Raw genomic sequence first — 20,127 nt, 5'->3', positions numbered from 1 at the left:
TGTGCCCCAAGAATCCAATTTGGTGAAGCCAAAATTCACATTTGTTGAACTTGGCATATAACTGCTGTTCTCACAACCACTGCAACACGAAGGTACGGTGTCGAGTGTGCTCTTCTTCACTCTTGGAGTACACTAGAATGTCATCTATGAATACAATGACGAACTTATCCAACACGTCATGGAATAATCTATTCATCATATCCATGAATGTCGCTGGGGCGTTAGTTAACCCAAACGATAAGACTAGGAATTCATAATGTCCGTATCGAGTTCTAAATGCTGTCTTGTGAATATCACCGCTCTTGATTTTTAATTGGTGGTATCCGGACCTAAGATCTATCTTGGAGAAGACCCTCGCTCCCTGTAGCTGATCAAATAGGTCGTCAATGCACGGCAACGGGTCTCTATTCTTGATGGTCAGTTTATTTAGCTCACGGTAGTTGATACACAGCCGCATGCTACCATCCTTCTTCTTCACGAATAGCACGGGTGCTCCCCAGGGAGACATGCTATTTCGTATAAAACCTTTCTTTAGTAGGTCTTGTAGTTGGACCTGTAACTCCTTCAATTCGATAGGTGCCATTCAATATGGTGCCTTGGATACCGGTGCTGCACCAGGAGTTAGATCAATCATAAATTTTATCCTACGATCAGGCGGTAGCTGGGTCAAATCTTTTGGAAAAACATCAGGAAATTCTCTGATGATGTCAAGTTCCTCCAAGGGCTTTATTTTTGCCTCAGTGTCCATCACAGTGGCCAAAAAGCCTTGACATCCTTCATCCAGCAACTTTCGCCCCTGGAGGGTAGATAAGGTTATCCTTCTGAGTTTCCTCTTTGGTTCACTTTGATAGGTTAAAACTGACCCATCCTCCAACTTGAATATTATCTTCTTCACCGCACACATGACATTTGCTCCATAGGCGGATAGCCAATCATGCCTAATATCACGTCAAAGTCCTTCATATCGAACTTTATTAGGCGCGCGGTCAAGTTCCTCCCACAAATTTCTACCTAACAGGGGTCGTAGACTTCCTTCAAGCTCATGACACTACCCGTCGATGTGCTGACTACTAACTTGTGCCCGATGTCTCTCGGTTGGTTTTCCATCCTACTCGCAAAGGTGGTGGAAAGGAAAGAGTGCGATGCGCCCGAGTCGAATAGCACTCATGCAGGAATGGTTGAGACACTCAGGGCACCTAGGGTTTGTATATAGTTTAGGTTACTTATATACACCGGTTATTCCCTATAACTTAGTAGTGTTTAGTGGACTTACCTATGATTACATCGGGGTTTGCCTCAGCTTCTTCTTTTGTTAACATGAACACCTTTCCTCGCGTCCGATTGTCCCGAGGCTAAAAAGGTCTAGCATAGGACTGATTTGGTGAGTTATCGCTGTATCTACACTGCCTGCATTCTTTGGCCATGTGCCTTTCTTTATTGCACACGTAACGCTTATAAGGTGGAACAACTGGTGTTGAGGCTTGGCTCACTTGGCTTATGGCTGGTCGGGCTGGCGAAGCTGCTATTGTCGCTTAACTCATAGCCGATTGAGCAGGTCGGTTGAAAGTGGGGCGAAAAGGGTTCTGACCCACATTTGGCTTATGGTACGGAGTCGGATTGGGGCTTGAACTGGTTCCTCAGAAAACTTTGTTTGGCCAACCAAAGGTCTGGAAATTACTTGGCCTTTTTCCCAACCCGGGCGACGTCGTAGCCTTCTCTTTTTCTTTCTTCTTCAATCTATCCTCTATAGTCTTCACCTTGTCGACCATCTGAGTATAATCTCGGATGTCCATAATTGACAGGACAGACCCGATCTCAGGTTTAAGTCCCTTCTCAAACTTCTTCATCTTACTGACTTCCCCTTTCAGTTACTTTGGAACAAAATGGAATAGATCTTTGAACCGTTGCTGATAGTCTAGCACTGACTTGGTTCCTTGTACCAGTGCAGAGAACTCAGCTTCTTTTCTGTCCCTAAAGCTCTCTGGGAAGTAGTTCTTGAAGAAGACTTCTTTAAATTGCTCCCACGTGGGATTCAGATGAGTGGCTTCCAGATTTGGTTTAGTAGCCTTCCACCAGGCTTCAGCCTCATTTTGTAGCTAATAACCCACATATATCAGCTTTTGCGCATCCGAACACTTGAGCACATCAAATGCCTTCTCTAAGGCGCTAATCCACCATTCCGGCTGCATTGCCCCAGAATTCAACTTGGAAAACACGGGTGGTTGGAGTTTCTCGAATCTTTACCTTGGCGGTAGAGTTTTTCACCAAGTGTTGAGGCACAGGTGGTGGGAAAAATAAGGGCCAGTTGGGTGGTGGAGGTGGTACTGCACGCTCATGCATCATGGCTGCAAATTGTGTAGACATTTGGCCTAGCAGTTCTTGTTGTTACTGCATGGTCTGCATCATAGTAGTCATGAAAGCATTCACCTCACCGGCTGCTATACCCAGCTGAGGTGCCGCAACAGTGGCTTGAGCAGCCATTGGTGCCCTCGGCAAAGTAGCCGATGCTTCAGAATTTTGGGCAAACCTCTGCAACTGCCAACTAGCAATGATATTCTGCATGTAAAGATAGGCTATGTCACTTCCAACCTCGTTTGCTAGGAATAGGTAAATAGCTCGATCCTCGGGTCTACTAGTGTCTGCAAGGGCTAAGTAAACTACTAATTGGTGCTCGACACGAGCCTGTATCGTACGTATCTTGATCAGTCTTCTCCTTAGTTGCCTAATATATCGCATGTTGTTGGGGTCTCCAGGCCTGAATAACATAGTAAGGTCCTGCCATGAAGAGGTTCTAAGCATCATGTCACTATCGATACTTAATTAGAAGAATTAAGTACATGGCTATTGGAATTTAAGTAATCATGAGCAGGAGGCATAAATGGGTTGGCTCGAGGCATCTTAGCACCTATGAGATTCAACTTCGATTGGACAACCTATCGGATCCTATTCTTGGTTGAACTAAGTTGTGGGTATGGTGGGGTATACGCTCCCTAAGATCCCATAAATATATAATACAACATACTTACACATCTATGTTCAAGTTTACACAGCATCACTCAATCATAGTTCGTGCACACATGACAATAGGCACATAATATTAAATATTTCTATACACTTTATTTATCTTTAGATATAAGCAGATCTATTTGATCTCAATCATCTAAGTAAGGAGAGAAAGTCCTAAAATCCTTATGCATTCTATTCTACTTTAACAACCCACATGTTTTGTTTTGTTTATCCGCAAGTGTGTCAATATTTAATAAAAAAAATTTTATTTTATTATTATTATATTATTTCCTTTACATTCACACATTTGTTTAATTTGTGCTTTCATGTTTATTATGTCCTTTCCCAAGTTCATAAGTTTATGCAAAATCAACAAAGTTTCATTCTCTGGGCGTTGGACACATCGCCCAGTGCTATCACCCAGAGAATCAGGGCCCAATTTATAACAGTCCGAGATAAGTCCTTTTCATTTCATTTGTTCTCCACAGCTTCCTAAGCACCTAGGGCAGAGATCCAAGGCCTAGTGGGACTTCTTCCACACCAAATCCACCCATTTTCACTGGTCCCCCGTGATCCTACACAATCTAGGGTAAGTTTCTTTAACTTTTTCTCTTGTTTTGGGTCATTTTCCACGGTTTTCTTGTCTTAGCTTGGGTTTTACTGATTTTTCTTGCCCTAACTTCTCCTATTCTTTCCTTTTTGTAGCACCATGTCCACTAGACATAGTACGACAAGGAAATCCATAGCACGCAAGAGGCTGCGGTCTGATTCTGAACGTACGTCATCCTCTTCTATGCCACCTACCTCACCAAGAGATGATTCTTCCTCCGAGGAGCTAGATTTTGACCATTTTTGGTTTTCTAGGTATGAGCATTCTCAAGATTGGTCAAAGTTTAGGTCCCTCAAGATCGTGAATGGGAGGGTGGTAAATGTGGATGACTTCCACCAGTATAGTTTGTACTCTAGGTTCAATATCCTAGGTTGGGCATCCATGTTGTCGCCCACTGAGCCATGTTACCCCAACTTGGTTCGGTACTTCTACTATAACCTAGTACCATCTAGGACACAGGAGTTCGGTTTAGAGAGTAGAGTGAAAGAAGTGGATATTAGACTCACCACTGCCATCTTGGCAGAGATCCTTAGGCTACCTGACACAGGCGAGAGATGTTACTACAAGCCCAGGATAGACATTTCAGATATGTTTTCCTTGGAGACCAGGAGAAGGGTCTTCAAGGCATTGACAGGTTCGGAGAGGACCCCTAAGTCCTAGGCTATCTATAAGCCTAGTGCTCAGATCATTAGTAAGTGTGTTTCGTATAACATCTACCCGAAGGGCGGGAATAGGGGGAGCATTTCTATGTTGAGGGCCTACATCACTTACTGTCTTCTGGTAGTGGACAACGGGGGTCCAATTATCAACCTCCCATATCTACTTCTATAGGCCTTGTTGTACCATGCCCAGAACCCTTCTGATGGGAACCTTCCATATGGGAAATTCCTAACCTTGGTGTTCAGACATTTTTTATGTCCCCCTGGAGGGAGAGTACATGGATAGGGACAGGTCTAAACCCATCAGTAAGACCTCGATCCTGAAGATGAAGGTGCCAGGGGAGCCAGAGAGTGATCTAGAGGAGGGAGATTAGATGGAGCAGGGACAGGAGGAAGAAGTTGACCTAGAGGAGTAGTGCGACTTAGAGGGGGTTGGACCATAGTTCAGTGACTTGCCCGCATATGAGGCGACCAGTGCCACCAGTTCATAGGTGCCAGAGTCTTATGGGTGGTCTGACATGATGTTGCAGTTCCAAGGCCTCCACACCTAGCTCACCGACATGTGTACTAGGATGGATCGGGGCTTCTCATCCTTGGAGAGTAGGGTGCGATCAGTAGAGCGATGCTTGGACTTCAGGGATACATATTATAACGTCGACTCACGACAGACTCAGCCTCCACCAGGTGACCTACCTCCACCAGAGTAGTAGTACTCCAACTCAAGTTTCTTTATGTTCAATCTGACTCATCTGATGTAGTTCTGACTTTTGTCTTCCTCCCCTTTTTTTCTTGTCTTTTTTTGTAATTTACATTTACCTCCCCTATAGCTTTTACTTTTATAGCATGTTTTATTATTGGTAGCTTATTATTCCTATTCTGCCATCTGTGAATGTAGAAAGAGCCTCACGCTCTGATACCAAGCTCTGTCACCCCCCCAAACCACCCCCTGAGAGGATTGGGTAGGTGACCCGAATTGCGTAAAGGAAATCTGCTAAATTCCACGGATCTAGAAGCAGTTAATACACTCACTGTAGACGCTGAATTTTGGCACCTTGGAAGTGTGACTCGGCGATGATGATTAAAGCTCGACTAGCTTGCGTGGTGACCAAATGGTAAAAAACTACCAATTTACCCTTACCCCACTTTTTGTAACCAAACTGTCCCAAGTAGAGCCCAAATCTCTAGGATAACCTTGTTTAACCACTTTAAGCCCACATGTGAAATTTCACTCCAATCTGACGCCATTTTGTCAAAATGACTGTCTTACCCCTGGCCTGGTTCTCAGTATCTGGACTGCCCGATTTGGCCCAAAACACTTTGGATGACCTTATTTGGTCATATTAAGCTTTCACGAAAAGTTTCGACCAAATCGGATAACTTTTATGAAAATGACCATTTTGCCCCTGGCATGGTTCTTAGTACCCAAGCCACCCGATGTGACTTGAAATCATTTGGATAACTTTATTTGGTCATATTATGCTTACACATAAAATTTCATGTAATTTTGGTATCATTTGGACCTTGATCGGTGTGAAACACCATTTATGTGCTTTCCTCAATATCCGTGCCATTTTTAGGCAAGATCCGACCATATCTGTCACACGGATGAAAAGTACGGGTTGAGACCTTCGCGGCAATATGTGGCGCGTCAAAATCGGCCACACGGATTGGAAGATATCAATATTTGAATGTGGGCCTTTAAAATGGAATCTTTAAGAAAGAGAGAAAAATAAAAAAAAATTGACCGATCCGAGTCAGACTGGATTGACCCGACCGGATCAACCCGGCCTGACCCGACCCAGCTGGACTGTAGGCAGGGGACAAGCCCCCACCATTTAGGCTAAGCCACACATGGCCCCATGCCCACTTGGCTGAGCCACACAAGGCCCATCACCCACGCCCACCTACCCAGCAAGCCTAGGCACATGCAAGCCAGCCCATCACTCCTTCCTTATCCTAGCCATTAATGCACCAGGGGTCTTTGAGACCTTTCCTCGAACAGTTTTTTCCCTACAAATAACAGGCCATTTGGAGGGTTTAGGGACCTAGAAAATTCATGAAAAAATTATCATTGTGAAGTTCGTTCTCCCCTCTGTCCATCCATTCTAGAGACATCTCCATATCATGCTTCCATAGACATATAAAATTCCTCAAATACCCCTTGTTCACCACTCTTGCCATTCGGGGTAAACACACTTGGAGTGGCTTTCGGTGCCTTCCGGCGATAATTCCGGCCATCCAAGGATATGTAGACTGAGCCCAGACACTCCACACTTCAAGGGTAGGTTTTATATATCTTTATTTAGTTTTTATGTATTTCTTTTGATTTTCTTTAGTTAAAAGAGGCTGTTTTCAGTTAAAAAATCTTCAAAAATAACACAAGAGTGGTAAATTTCTGAAAATTTTAGGGAAGATGTTCCCCACTGTGCTTGATGTCCATTAATTTTCTCAAGCTCCAAATCATGGTTTTTGTGATATTTTTACCCCTGTGAAGGATTTTGGATTATGTAAAACCTGAATTTGTGGGTGGGGATTTGGACAAAATCATTATGACCATGTTAAATATCATGTTTTGATTAGTGGGTGTGGGCTCTGGTTTGATCCAATTAGGATCTGTGATGGGGATTTTGTATTTTTCTTTGTTTTCCCTTCTTTTTAGCATTTCATAAAATATTAAAAATAGTATAAATGCATAAAAATTCACAAAAAAATTATGGGATACATATTTCATCAGGATTGATTTTATGGGATCATTAATCACTGACATGAAAGTTTGATCATTTTCATAGGTGTTCCTTACCATGTTAGGGATGTAGATGTCATTTTTCTATTTGTTGTGAAAATCCAAGAAAATAAAAAAAAAATACATTTCTAAGCATTAAATTCTGTTTTAAGTTGTTTTAGAATGTTTTCATATGCATACATGCCCACCATGAATCATAACCATGCATAAAAAGTCACTTCTGCCCTCAGGGGTATTTTGGTCATTTTGCGACCAAATCATATTTAGGGCCCTGGAAAGGTTTCTATCACTTTATTTGCATGTTTTAACTTTCATAAGCATGTTTTAAGTATAAGTTTGCATTTTCATGCATATTTATATTTTTGCCTTAATAGGGGCATTTTGGTAATTTTACCACTTTGTAGTATTGTATATATTTTAATGATTCACATGCATGCCATTAATCATGTTTTAATCATTTTAGCATTTAAATGTGATTTCTTGCCTTTGTACATATTTTGGTCCTCTAGGGGTATTTTCATAATTTTGGCCATTTTGGCTCTACATAATCACCTAACTTAAGGGTAGTAATTAGGATTAAAACATTAATTTTAATTAGCCTAATTAGGTCCATAAATTTCAACAAAGATAATCAAAACACAAAAAATAAAATAGTTTAATTAGGTGCATAATACGCATAGCACAACAATATACAATAGAGTTTGGTCTAGGAAGACTGGCCGTCGGCCGGGCGGTTGCTGAGTGCCTAACACCTTCCCAGCCCGTAACTTGACACCTACCCAGAGATCTGGAGCAGACCATCCATTGAGTCATTGGAGTTAATTAGCGCCCTTCTCTGAAGAATGGGCACGATTTATGGGTCCTAGACCCTGATCTAGGTGGCGACTCCCTACACCATCAACAACAATTCCTGCACCGCTCCCACAGTCGGGTGCACCACGCCAGAAAGAGGTCGCGGATCGATCTTCATCCATTGCGTCGCTACAGTGGCGACTCCGCTGGGGATTGTCAAACTTCTGATTGACCATACTCTTTGTTGTATACTTGTTATGTTATACATATTTGTCTGTATATATTATAATTGTATTGATTACATCATGCATCATGTTCGGAGTGAAATCAAACGACGAGGGTACTCCCTGTTGTGTCTCTACCCCCAGGGAGTTGAGACACATCATACTAGGTACTCTGAGATCGGATGATACCCGCTTCCTACATAAGAGTGTTCAAAGTGAAATTAGGCAACGACGATGTTCCTTACGGATATTCTGAGTTCAACTGATGGCCACTTTCTGCACTACACTCATGCACACACTCACCGCATGGAATCACTTTAACCACGTGGTTTAGTCATTGGAACCCATGTGTAGTCATGGCTAATCCACAGCTAAGTTATACCCCTTGATACTGTACTTTACGGGTTTAGAATCATCGGCGAGGGTGGTCACTAGTGTGCTGTGGGGTACATTCGATACTCAAAAAAGGCACTAGTTTGATCATTCTGAGATCGACTGTGTAGTCATGGCTAATCCACGTACCCATGACTCGCTTATACGAACGATAGGTATATCAGATCTGTCAAGGGCGACCTGTTCTGTCCTATCAGCCTACCCTTTGCATGCATCATGTAGTGGATATAGATCTGAATCATTAGGAATGCCACAAATGTAAAATTGTTTGAGATTTGGATTAGAACTCCCCATTAACTAGTTCTACCCGTTTCGGTCTTCGTCCACCAACGGATAAACATGGTCCATCTTTAATGTTAAGATTTGAGTGTTGGTAACTACATCAGCGTTGACTTATGTATCCATACCACGTGGTTAGCACCGTAGGGTGATGCCTACACAATCGATCCGGTGTGATGTACATTTCAACCTAGTAAAGGTACCACGTCTCTGTCTCGATGTTAGGGACAGACCAAGTTCATCCATTACATGGTTCTTGATCATTGTTTCAACGTAGAATTGGAAATAGGGTTTGTTCTTACCTAAGCCACCCTTGTATGGTTCGGTCATTTTGTTTTGCGCATGATTCTTGCCTTGTGTTCTATCAAAGGAGTGAGTCCATCCCTTAACATCCCTTATAATCTATCATTGAGTCATCTCACCTCAAGTCAAACTTGATCAGGGTGTGTTTCTCAGTTGTAAGGCACCATTTCCCGACAACAGAATCAATCTCTGTGGGCCCGGAGGGACGGCCGTCTTGTCAGAATATCATCACCACCAGTTAGTCAAAGTATTTCATTCACCATGAGCTCAATCGGAAATCCCCCTGTCAGAGAAGAGTCTTTGCAGGAGCAGATGAACAAATTGCAAGAGGCAGTGGCCAATTTGTCAGCAATGTTTCAGTCACAGTTTCAGGCTAGTAGACAACCAGAGTATGAGCAAATTGTTCCTCATACCCCACGGAGCATCCGACACATGATGTTGGATGAAGAGGAAGACGTGGTGTTCAAGCAACACCAAAATCCTGAAGAACCCCCTGAGACAGAGAGGGAGAAGCTTATGCGTGAGAAGTTGGAGAAGCTCGAGTTAGCTTTCAAGAATGTAAAGGGCATTGAGGATCAAATTATTGATGCGAAAGGAATATGTTTCTTTCCTGAAGCGAGGCTTCCTTTGAATTTCAAATACAAGGGTGAGAAATTCACTGGAAAAGGAGATCCTAGAGCCCATCTCAGAGCATATATTGGGCAGATGAGGATAGACAAGCTTACCCCTGAACAGATGGGACAGGCCTTCCAGCTGAATCTCAAGGATGCAGCTCTCCAATGGCTCATGAACCTTGACCCGTCTCAGACTCGTACCTGGAATGACATGATCAAAGGGTTTAACCACCAGTACTCTTATAACACTGATGTTGAGCTGACTCGTCGGGATCTAGAGACAACAAAGCAAGAGCCCAATGAGACCTTCACAGCTTACTTGATAAGGTTCCGCGATAAAGCATCACTGATGGAAAATCGCCCCACTGAGCGAGAACAAGTGACAATGGTTGTCAGAGGATCGCAACCCCACCTCAAGAAGTATCTGTTTCCACAGCCGTTGACTTCATTCAACTCATTGATAATTGCTGGGCAACAAATTGAGGATGAATTATCCCATGGGTCGCTTCCAGAGATGGATCGTTATGCCCCTAGTTCAAGTGGGGGTAAGAAGAACTTCCCAAAGAGGGCCCCCGAGGTGAACCTTGTGATTCCTACTCCAGTCATGTCTCTATCATCAGCTCCACCTCCCATCACTTATGCACAGAGGGCGGCTCCACCAAAGAAGCCACCGAGAGAATTCACAGATCTTAGAATGCCATTAAGTCACATCTTCACCAAACTACTCAATGCAGGTCTGATTGTGGCAGTAGAGCCTCGATTTGTCCCTCAGCCTCCACCACGTTGGTATAAACCTGAAAAGTATTGTGTGTACCACACACAACATGGGCACTCTACTGATGATTGTTTGATCCTTCGACACAAGATACAAGACCTTTTGGAAGCTGGAACATTTGAATTGCATCCCAAAAAGCAGCAGCCTAATGTGATGACCAATCCCCTCCTGACACATCCAAAGTGAGGGAAGTAGAATCGCCCGAAGGCATTAAACTACGATCATTTAATTGATGAGAATAGTCTTGCTGGCTGACTTAAAATGATTCCAGGCTCCCAGCCCCGGCTAGAAGGGCACCTTTTGGTTACTGCACATTTCGAGATGGCAAATGGCACTATGACACTACTGCACAGAGATGGAGAATGCACACTGAAGAAGTTATCGGGTCCGGATATAAGTCCCTTAGGTCTTTAGATTCTCCTTTTGTCGAGTCTCCTTCTGTAAATGCCTCTTGATGTACTTATTCCATCAGTTATCAATAAATTATCTCTTTTCTACATAAACATTCTTCTCTACTCTTTGCTTTCCCTCAATGTTGAAGATGATCTTTGTGATGATAAAAATGAAAAGCAAAAAATGGTGTCGAAGTCTTGACAATAAAAGTTCTTGAGCTTTCCAAAATGAGCACGGAGCTTAGAAGGAGATTTCACTTCATTGAACCTGTTAAGGGAGGCCATCCTTGACCGCTAACTATGCCAAATAAATCCTAAAACATTGGAATCCACTAGTTACCACTTTGGGCCTCAGCCTGCTCATTTGGAACCTATTTTAGCTTACCCTCTAACCCATCACCAAAGTACTCTTGATATACTTAGTCCTAACCGCTCCCAGGGTCTAATTGGAAACATTTTCATATCAAAGTTTGATGTTGCCAGGAGCAATAAAGGCAAAAGGAGAGTCCCCGAGATTTAGATTGTGAAAAGAAAAAGCTTATTCCAAAGAAGATTCAAGAACCCAAGCTAGTGACAAAGAAAAAAATGAGTTAAAGAAAAAAAAAACTGTGATGACAATCCAAATAAAAAAGGAACAAAAAAAAATTCAAAAAAAAAAAACAAGAAAAAAAAATCAAAAAGTCAAGGGAATGCATTAGTCTGAGCAAGGTTGAGAAAAATCTTACGAGTAACCAGGGGCAAAATTATCATATTTCTCGGCCTAACTTTTGAGGAACAAAATTGTAAAACCTCTTAGTCAAACCTTTGAGAGGAGAAATTGCCAAACCTTTGAGGGTGGAATTGCCAAGCTTTCAATTAACCTTTTGAGGCAAAAATTACTAAATTTTGGTTGGATCCTGGGGGCATATTTGAGCATTTGCCATCTCTTAGAACCCATGTCCTAAACCCCCTTACAACCTAATAAGCCCTCCTAGGCTAAACGCGGTGAGATCTTCGTCGATGGCTCTTAGCTCACCCAGCTATGATGGAACTTAATTATCAAGGCTTTGACACCACAAAAGCACGGACTACGTTTGACCTGATTCCTAACTTGGGATACGTAGGCAGCTTTCTAGCTCGGTCACACCACCCATCACATCTTTCCATCAAACTTCATTTTCTTACCATCATCAAGATAGAACTACGGTTCGACCTGATTCCTCAAAGGGAGGATATGTAGGCGGCCTAAAAAAAAAATAACAAAATAAGAAAAAATCATAAAAAAAAGAGTCATCACTCATATCATCTCTATCATTCTGCTTTCTTCCATTCCCAAAGTTTGAATCTCTTTCGATCTTAATCTGTCAGATTTCCAAACCCTTTTCTCACCTTAATGTTCATCCACTGTGCACTTCCTGATCTCACTAATAAATTCATCATTCCCCAATCATTCTTCATGAAATCTGCCAACCTGGCCATCAACTTCATCATCACCTCTGGCTAAGATAAGTCTTTTATCTCAATCGGAACATCCCACCTTGTAATCTTCTATTGTTATCCGGATCCAGTGGCATGATTACACTATTGAAGACTCCGTCAGTTATTTCTAGTCTGACATGATACACTGCAGAGTCCAAGTAAAACAAAAAAAAAAAAGGAAGAAGAGAAAAGAAAAAGAGATTCTCTGTCTCTCTTGGATTAAAAGGTAGTCCACTGATACAAATTCAACCGGCAAGCTATCATTGGATGATTCTATAATAGCTACGTCAAAGCTTAAGCCAAGTCTAGGGACAAGAGAAGATTTGACTTCAAGAGTCACAAGCATAGACACAAAGTAACATGCATCAATGAACATGTCATGTCAACACAGAAGACCAGGGGGCATCAAGAAAGGGTGGTCTATGATTTGGGAAGGTGTTCATACAGATGATGAAACACATCTATCAATCCATTAGAAAAAAAAAAACATCAATCTCAACCATCCGAAGAGCACCACCAGCTCACTATACAATCAAACCATCCAAAAACCATTGCCACAATCCATCATCACTGTCACCACTATCTTCATCTGAACTTGGACTCTCTCCTTTGCATGAACATAGCGTTAGGATTGTGCGCATGAATAAATGTTGCGAATTGCATACTTTTGTTTTGCAGGGAATAAATCACCAAAGTTCGCAAGCTCCTTCAATTAATAGCGTTGAGACCATACAAGTCAGACTCATAAATTCGAATTTGCCGATAGAGTGCATCTTCATCCAGCATTGAATTTGCCGATAGAGTGCATTTTCACCCAACATTCGAATTTGCCGATAGAGTGCATTTTCATTCAACATCGAATTTGCCGATAGAGTGCATTTTCACCCAACATCGAATTTTCCGATTGAGTGCATTTTCACTCAACATTCGAATTTGTCGATAGAGTGCATTTTCATTCAACATCGAATTTGCCGATAGAGTGCATTTTCACCCAACATTCGAATTTGTCGACTGAGTGCATTTTCACCCAACATCGAATTTGCTGATAGAGTGTATTTTCACCCAACATCAAATTTACCGATAGTGTGCATTTTCACCCAACATTCGAATTTACCGATTGAGTGCATTTTCATTCAACATCAAATTTGCCAATAGAGTGCATTTTCACCCGACATCGAATTTGTCGATCGAGTGCATTTTCACCCAACATCGAATTTGCCGATAGAGTGCATTTTCATTCAACATCGAATTTACCAATTGAGTGCATTTCACAACATCAAATTTGTCAATTGAGTGCATTTTCAACCTTCGTGTTGTCTTCTAGTCTAATCTACCAAGGAGTGCCGATACTAGCTGCACACATTTTTCCCAAAGAAGTGTATTTCTCCCCCTATTGAGTCACTATTTTGTATTATTATTGGAAACCATCAAACCAACATCCACTGTCATTGTTGTTTGTCATAGTGTTATTAGTCTATTGCATCCATGTATCTCTTGCAGGTGTACCGTCTTATTTATGTCGTCTGTCAACCGATGGAGAGCCCCGTCAGACTATATTAGTCACAATGCACTGTAAGCTTTACCTGTTTCCGTTGTAGCTAATCGTATGATAAATTACTTTGATTTCATTGAATTTCATTGTACACTGTACTTCATCGATGGTTTCAAATTCCCACATTCATGAGCAAGATGTGAGAAGCTTTCGTTTTTGCTCTCCTTGTGCCAAAATTTGAATCATTACTTTGACTTTTGTACACTGCGTGCCCTCAGTCAAAGGGGGGCATTCTGTAGACGCTGAATTTTGGCACCTTGGAAGTGTGACTCGGTGATGATGATTAAAGCTCGACTGGCTTGCTTGGTGACCAAATGGTAGAAAATTATCAATTTACCCTTACCCCACTTTTTGTAACCAAACTGTCCCAAGTAGAGCCCAAATCTCTAGGATAGCCTTGTTTAACCATTTTAAGCCCACATGTGAAATTTCACTCCAATCTGATGTCTTTTTATCAAAATGACTATCTTACCCCTGGCCTGGTTCTAGGTATCTGGACTGCCCGATTTGGCCCAAAACACTTTGGATGACCTTATTTGGTCATATTAAGCTTTCACGAAAAGTTTCGGCCAAATCGGATAACTTTTATAAAAATGACCATTTTGCCCCTAGCATGGTTCTTGGTACCCAAGCCACCCGATGTGACCTGAAATCATTTGGATAACTTTATTTGGTCATACTGTGCTTACACGTAAAATTTCATGTAATTTTGGTATCATTTGGACCTTGATCGGTGCGAAACACCATTTATGTGCTTTCCTCGATATCCGTACCATTTTTAGGCAAGATCCGACCATATCTATCACACGGATGAAAAGTACGGGTTGAGACCTTCACGGCAATATGTGGCGCGTCAAAATCGACCACATGGATTGGAAGATATCAATATTTGAATGTGGGCCTTTAAAATGGAATCTTTAAGAAAGAGAGAAAAATAAAAAAAATTGACCGATCCGAGTCAGATCGGATTGACCCGATCGGATCAACCCGGCCTGACCCGACCCAGCTGGACTGTCGGCAGGGGACAAGCCCCCACCATTTAGGCTGAGCCACACATGGCCCCATGCCCACTTGGCTGAGCCACACAAGGCCCATCACCCATGCCCACCTGCCCAGCAGGCCTAGGCACACTCAAGCCCAGGCTGCACAGCAAGCCTAGGCACACGCAAGCCAGCCCATCACTCCTTATCCTAGCCATTAATGCACCAGGGGTCTTTGAGACTTTTCCTCGAACAGTTTTTCCCCTATAAATAACAGGCCATTTGGAGGGTTTAGGGATCGAGAAAATTCATGAAAAAATTATCATTGTGAAGTTCGTTCTCCCCTCTGTCCATCCATTCTAGAGACATCTCCATATCATGCTTCCATAGACATATAAAATTCCTCAAATACCCCTTGTTCACCACTCTTGCCATTCGGGGTAAACACACTTGGAGTGGCTTTCGGTGCCTTCCGGCGATAATTCTGGCCATCCAAGGATATGTAGACTGAGCCCAAACACTTCCACGCTTCAAGGGTAGGTTTTATATATCTTTATTTAGTTTTTATGTATTTCTTTTGATTTTCTTTAGTTAAAAGAGGCTGTTTTCAGTTAAAAAATCTTCAAAAATAACACAAGAGTGGTACATTTCTGAAAATTTTAGGGAAGATGTTCCCCACTGTGCTTGATGTCCATTAATTTTCTCAAGCTCCAAATCACGGTTTTTATGATATTTTTGCCCCTGTGAAGGATTTCGGATTATGTAAAATCTGAACCTGTGGGTGGGGATTTGGACAAAATCATTATGACCATGTTAAATATCATGTTTTGATTAGTGGGTGTGGGCTCTGGTTTGATCCAATTAGGATCTATGATGGGGATTTTGTATTTTTCTTTGTTTTCCCTTCTTTTTAGCATTTCAGAAAATATTAAAAATAGTATAAATGCATAAAAATTCACAAAAAAATTATGGGATACATATTTCATCAGGATTGATTTTATGGGATCATTAATCACTGACATGAAAGTTTGGTCATTTTCATAGGTGTTCCTTACCATGTTAGGGATGTAGATGTCATTTTTCTATTGGTTGTGAAAATCCAAGAAAATCAGAAAAAATACATTTCTAAGCATTAAATTCTATTTTAAGTTGTTTTAGAATGTTTTCATATGCATACATGCCCACCATGAATCATAACCATGCGTAAAAAGTCACTTCTGCCCTCAGGGGTATTTTGGGCATTTTGCGACCAAATCATATTTAGGGCCCTGAAAAGGTTTCTATCACTTTATTTGCATGTTTTAACTTTCATAAGCATGTTTTAAGTATAAGTTTGCATTTTCATGCATATTTGTATTTTTGCCTTAATGGGGGCATTTTGGTAATTTTACCACTTTGTAGTATTGTATATATTTTAATGATTCACATGCATGCCATTAATCATGTTGTAATCATTTCAGCATTTAAATGTGATTTCTTGCCTTTGTACATATTTTGGTCCTCTAGGGGTATTTTCATAATTTTGGCCATTTTGGCTGTACATAATCACCTAACTTAGGGGTAGTAATTAGGATTAAAACATTAGTTTTAATTAGCCTAATTAGGTCTATAAATTTCAACAAAGATAATCAAAACACAAAATAAAATAGTTTAATTAGGTGCATAATACGCATAACACAGCAGTATACAATAGAGTTTGGTCTAGGAAGATCGGCCGTCGGCCGGGCGGTTGCTGAGTGCCTAACACCTTCCCAGCCCGTAACTTGACACCTACCCAGAGATCTGGAGCAGACCATCCATTGAGTCATTGGAGTTAATTAGCGCCCTTCTCTGAAGAACGGGCACGATTTGTGGGTCCTAGACCCTGATCTAGGTGGCGACTCCCTACACCATCAACAACAATTCCCGCACCGCTCCCACACTCGGGTGCACCACGCCAGAAAGAGGTCGCGGATCGATCTTCATCCGTTGTATCTACACTCACAGACACACATCCATAACATTACCACAAGTAAAATCAGAGTGTTGCAGATAAACTATGTTTGAAATGGAAGAAAGAGAAAATGTAGCGATACGGGAAATGATTGTTATATATACATAAGTAAAGTTGTTCATTTCCTCCATATAACCCACAGTCTGAACAGTAAGATCCATCAAATACATAGGCGAAAATAAAAGAAAATATGTACTGGGCGAGATAACTTAACCCCAAAAAGAAGGAACTAAGACTAGAAACAAAGACGGGGATAAACTCCTGACAAAAATAAAAAAGGAGTCCCCAAGACAAAAAGCATCAAGATCACCCTTCACAGGTCATCAGTAACCACTGAGAACGCTCGCATCATTGGCACGACCTCCATTGGGGTCCATACCAATATCATCATAACCACCAAGGCTCTCCTCCATGTAATGAGCCTCCATGCCACAGTGGCATCCACCTGTATAATCATCTAATAGAAAAACCTATATAATAGAGTGTGAGCCCTACTGAGCCCGTGAGTAAAACATATCATCATGCATGCATATGCAACCACATTCCACATAATCCTACATGATATGCAGGTCCAATTGTTTATTAGCCACCTATCAATACAACTAAGGCAGGTTAGTGCTACAACAATCCCTAATACATGTATCTCTAGCGCGGGCTTGAAACCCCTTCCCGCAATACACCCATTGAGTTGTCCAAGAGGATCAGTCAGCTCCAACATATATACCTTGGTCAGCCCGACCAGCCCTCTATGATTAATCCTGTGAGGTAACCGTCTCTTGTATCATAATTCGCCTCTTCGGTGCTTCCCGGCATATAGCTTGAGGATTTACTTTGTTTGGCTTATAGCCATAATTCACCTTTTTGGTGCTTCCCAAGCATATAGCTCGAGGCTTCCCGACATATTGCCCTAGGCATCCCAGCATATTGCCGAGGCTTCCCGGCGTATTTGCTCGAGGTTTTACGGTAGTCCTCACAGGCATCCAACACCTTAACCGCTGTTGGCAAGAGTGCGTAGCCCGGGTGATGAATCTCTAACCCCATGTCTATATGGCATCGTATGAGTCTGACGGTGTCAACCGTATCCCATTCTACGGGCTACCACAGGCCTCATTTCCAAGCTGACTACAGCATCTAGTCTAACATTCACAACCATCATGATATATTCAAACATAGTTGATCAATAGTCACACGGTGTGTAATATTTATGAAATTTAAATTTGAACACAACATTATAATTATAGAAATCAATTGCTGGCATAATAATAATGTTACACATACATACACGATAACATTTCACTCACCTAGGTTTGTTTCTACGAGATCAGCTGTTGTTTCAGTTTCGGCTGCGGTCTGGAAGTATACCTTGAGCGCGGGATCAAACCCTAAGTATAAATCAGAAATATGTCATTTAACATTCCATACTGTTTTGGGATGTCCTGAGGTTCATCTAGGCTCACTAGTTTAACTTGGTGTATAGCCGGTCATCACTTGGTATTCTCCTGGCTGTGCACTAGGCTTTAGGTTTAAATCCGGGTGCATCATCTGGAGAATGTGGTCTAGGGTCAGAATGGTAATTCACCTCTGTAGTACATGATTCTAGGTCACAACAGCCTCACAACACTGTCCCCAAGTCAGCAGTGCTGCAGGACCAACACAGGTAAGGTTTCCAAGGCCTACGGGGCCCACTTGGGTACCTGAGGTACAAATATATATGAACAGATGTGAGGAGGGGTATTTTGGTCATTTACCACCTCCTTACACTGCTTACAGTACCATAGTGGAAGCCCCCAACATAGATCTATAGAAATACCCACTTTAATTCTCTGGGCGATGTCTCTAGGTGATGTGTGCATCGCCCAGAGCCTTTTTAGAACATGAACAGGCTCCAATCCCAAGGTTTTGCACCACAGGTAGTGCCTGATCAATCCCCCATGCATGTTAGGTCATTATGGACCTCATGGGGTGTAGTTTGTACTGGTCCACTTGGGTTTTGACCTGGGCCCAACTCTTGGCTGCCAGGAGCTGCCTAGACAGCCTAGTGAATAGTAACCCAACTGTGTTCCAGCTTTTGGGCATGGATTGGGCTGCATGCAAGGGCTATCCCACATATGTTATGGTGATCTAGGGCTGCTGCAACACATGGCTAGGCTGGATGCAGCCAGTGTACATAGATCAAAGCCCAAACTTCTTGCTCTTGGTGCAACAGTGCAGTGCAATCTGGCACATGCATGGATTTCGGTCTCAGGTGTATAACAGCAACCAAAGTCATATCACAGGGTTCAGATCTTCCATGTAACACATTTGCATGTTGGATCTGAAGCAATACATGGCAGCCCCTTAGTGTTTTGGCAAACCATGACCCGCAAAGCAACCTAGGCACTGAGATCCATGAAGATAAATAGAGAACAGCAACAAAGCAGCATCGCAGGTGTAGTTTTATACATGGAATGAGCAAGGATGGCTGCTGGAGCTCATCTAGGTGCACAGGTATGCCTTCCCTTCTTCTCCTTCCTTCCTTCTTCTCTCTTTCCTTCTCTTTCTCTCTTTTCTCTCTTCTTTTCTCTCCCACGGTTTCAACAGTGAAATAGGGTCTAAAACAAGGCTGGGGTCCTCTTTTTATAGGCCAGCCCTCTACTATGGCCTGTTTGCCTGCTTAGGCCCATTTCAAGAATGTTTTCTTAGACTGATTCTCAGTCATTCTGGGCACTTCGGTGGGGTCCACAGGGGTCCAAGGGTATGAGGTGGTTCCCTAGACTCCCTTCAACCTTTGGAGGGTGCCCATGGCCAATATGGGTGGTCCCCACACATCTGCAGATAAAAATACTACATTTTCCCACTCTGGGCGATGTCTCTGGGTGATGTGTGCATCGCCCAGAGAATAAAGTAAGGCTGTTTCAGTTAGGGCTTGCATGGGGGTTTGGTCCAGGGTTGGGGCCTTACACCTACACCTCACCCAGGGCCTTTTGCACCTATTTTTAGGTGTGGGATCGATATTCATGGAGAGGAGAGAGAATACCTAGAGTCCAAGCAGTACATTATGCTGTGGGCAGTGCAACTACAAGGATCGGAAATCCATCTTCTGACAGGTGTGTAGGAGGACATCCTAGGGGGTTCTCCATTAAATTCAATCACTGGAGTGATACTCCACAGTGTGCTTTGATGCCATGTTAGGGGTTCCTGTCCTTCAATTAAAATGTCCATCTAGTTAGGGGCAGGTTTGACACGAAGTGTCGATATGACACGACACGGGGTGTTCCCTCCAGTACTCCTCGCTCTTAGGCTTGTAGTAGGAGGATAGTCTGTGCAGTCGCCATCAACAAATTTCCCTCACTCCCAGTTGAGAAACCTTTCCTT

The sequence above is a fragment of the Telopea speciosissima genome, chromosome 11, assembly GCF_018873765.1.
Source record: "Telopea speciosissima isolate NSW1024214 ecotype Mountain lineage chromosome 11, Tspe_v1, whole genome shotgun sequence".
In the NCBI taxonomy this organism is placed as follows: Eukaryota; Viridiplantae; Streptophyta; class Magnoliopsida; order Proteales; family Proteaceae; genus Telopea; species Telopea speciosissima.
Note: the sequence above shows the minus strand (reverse complement) of the source record.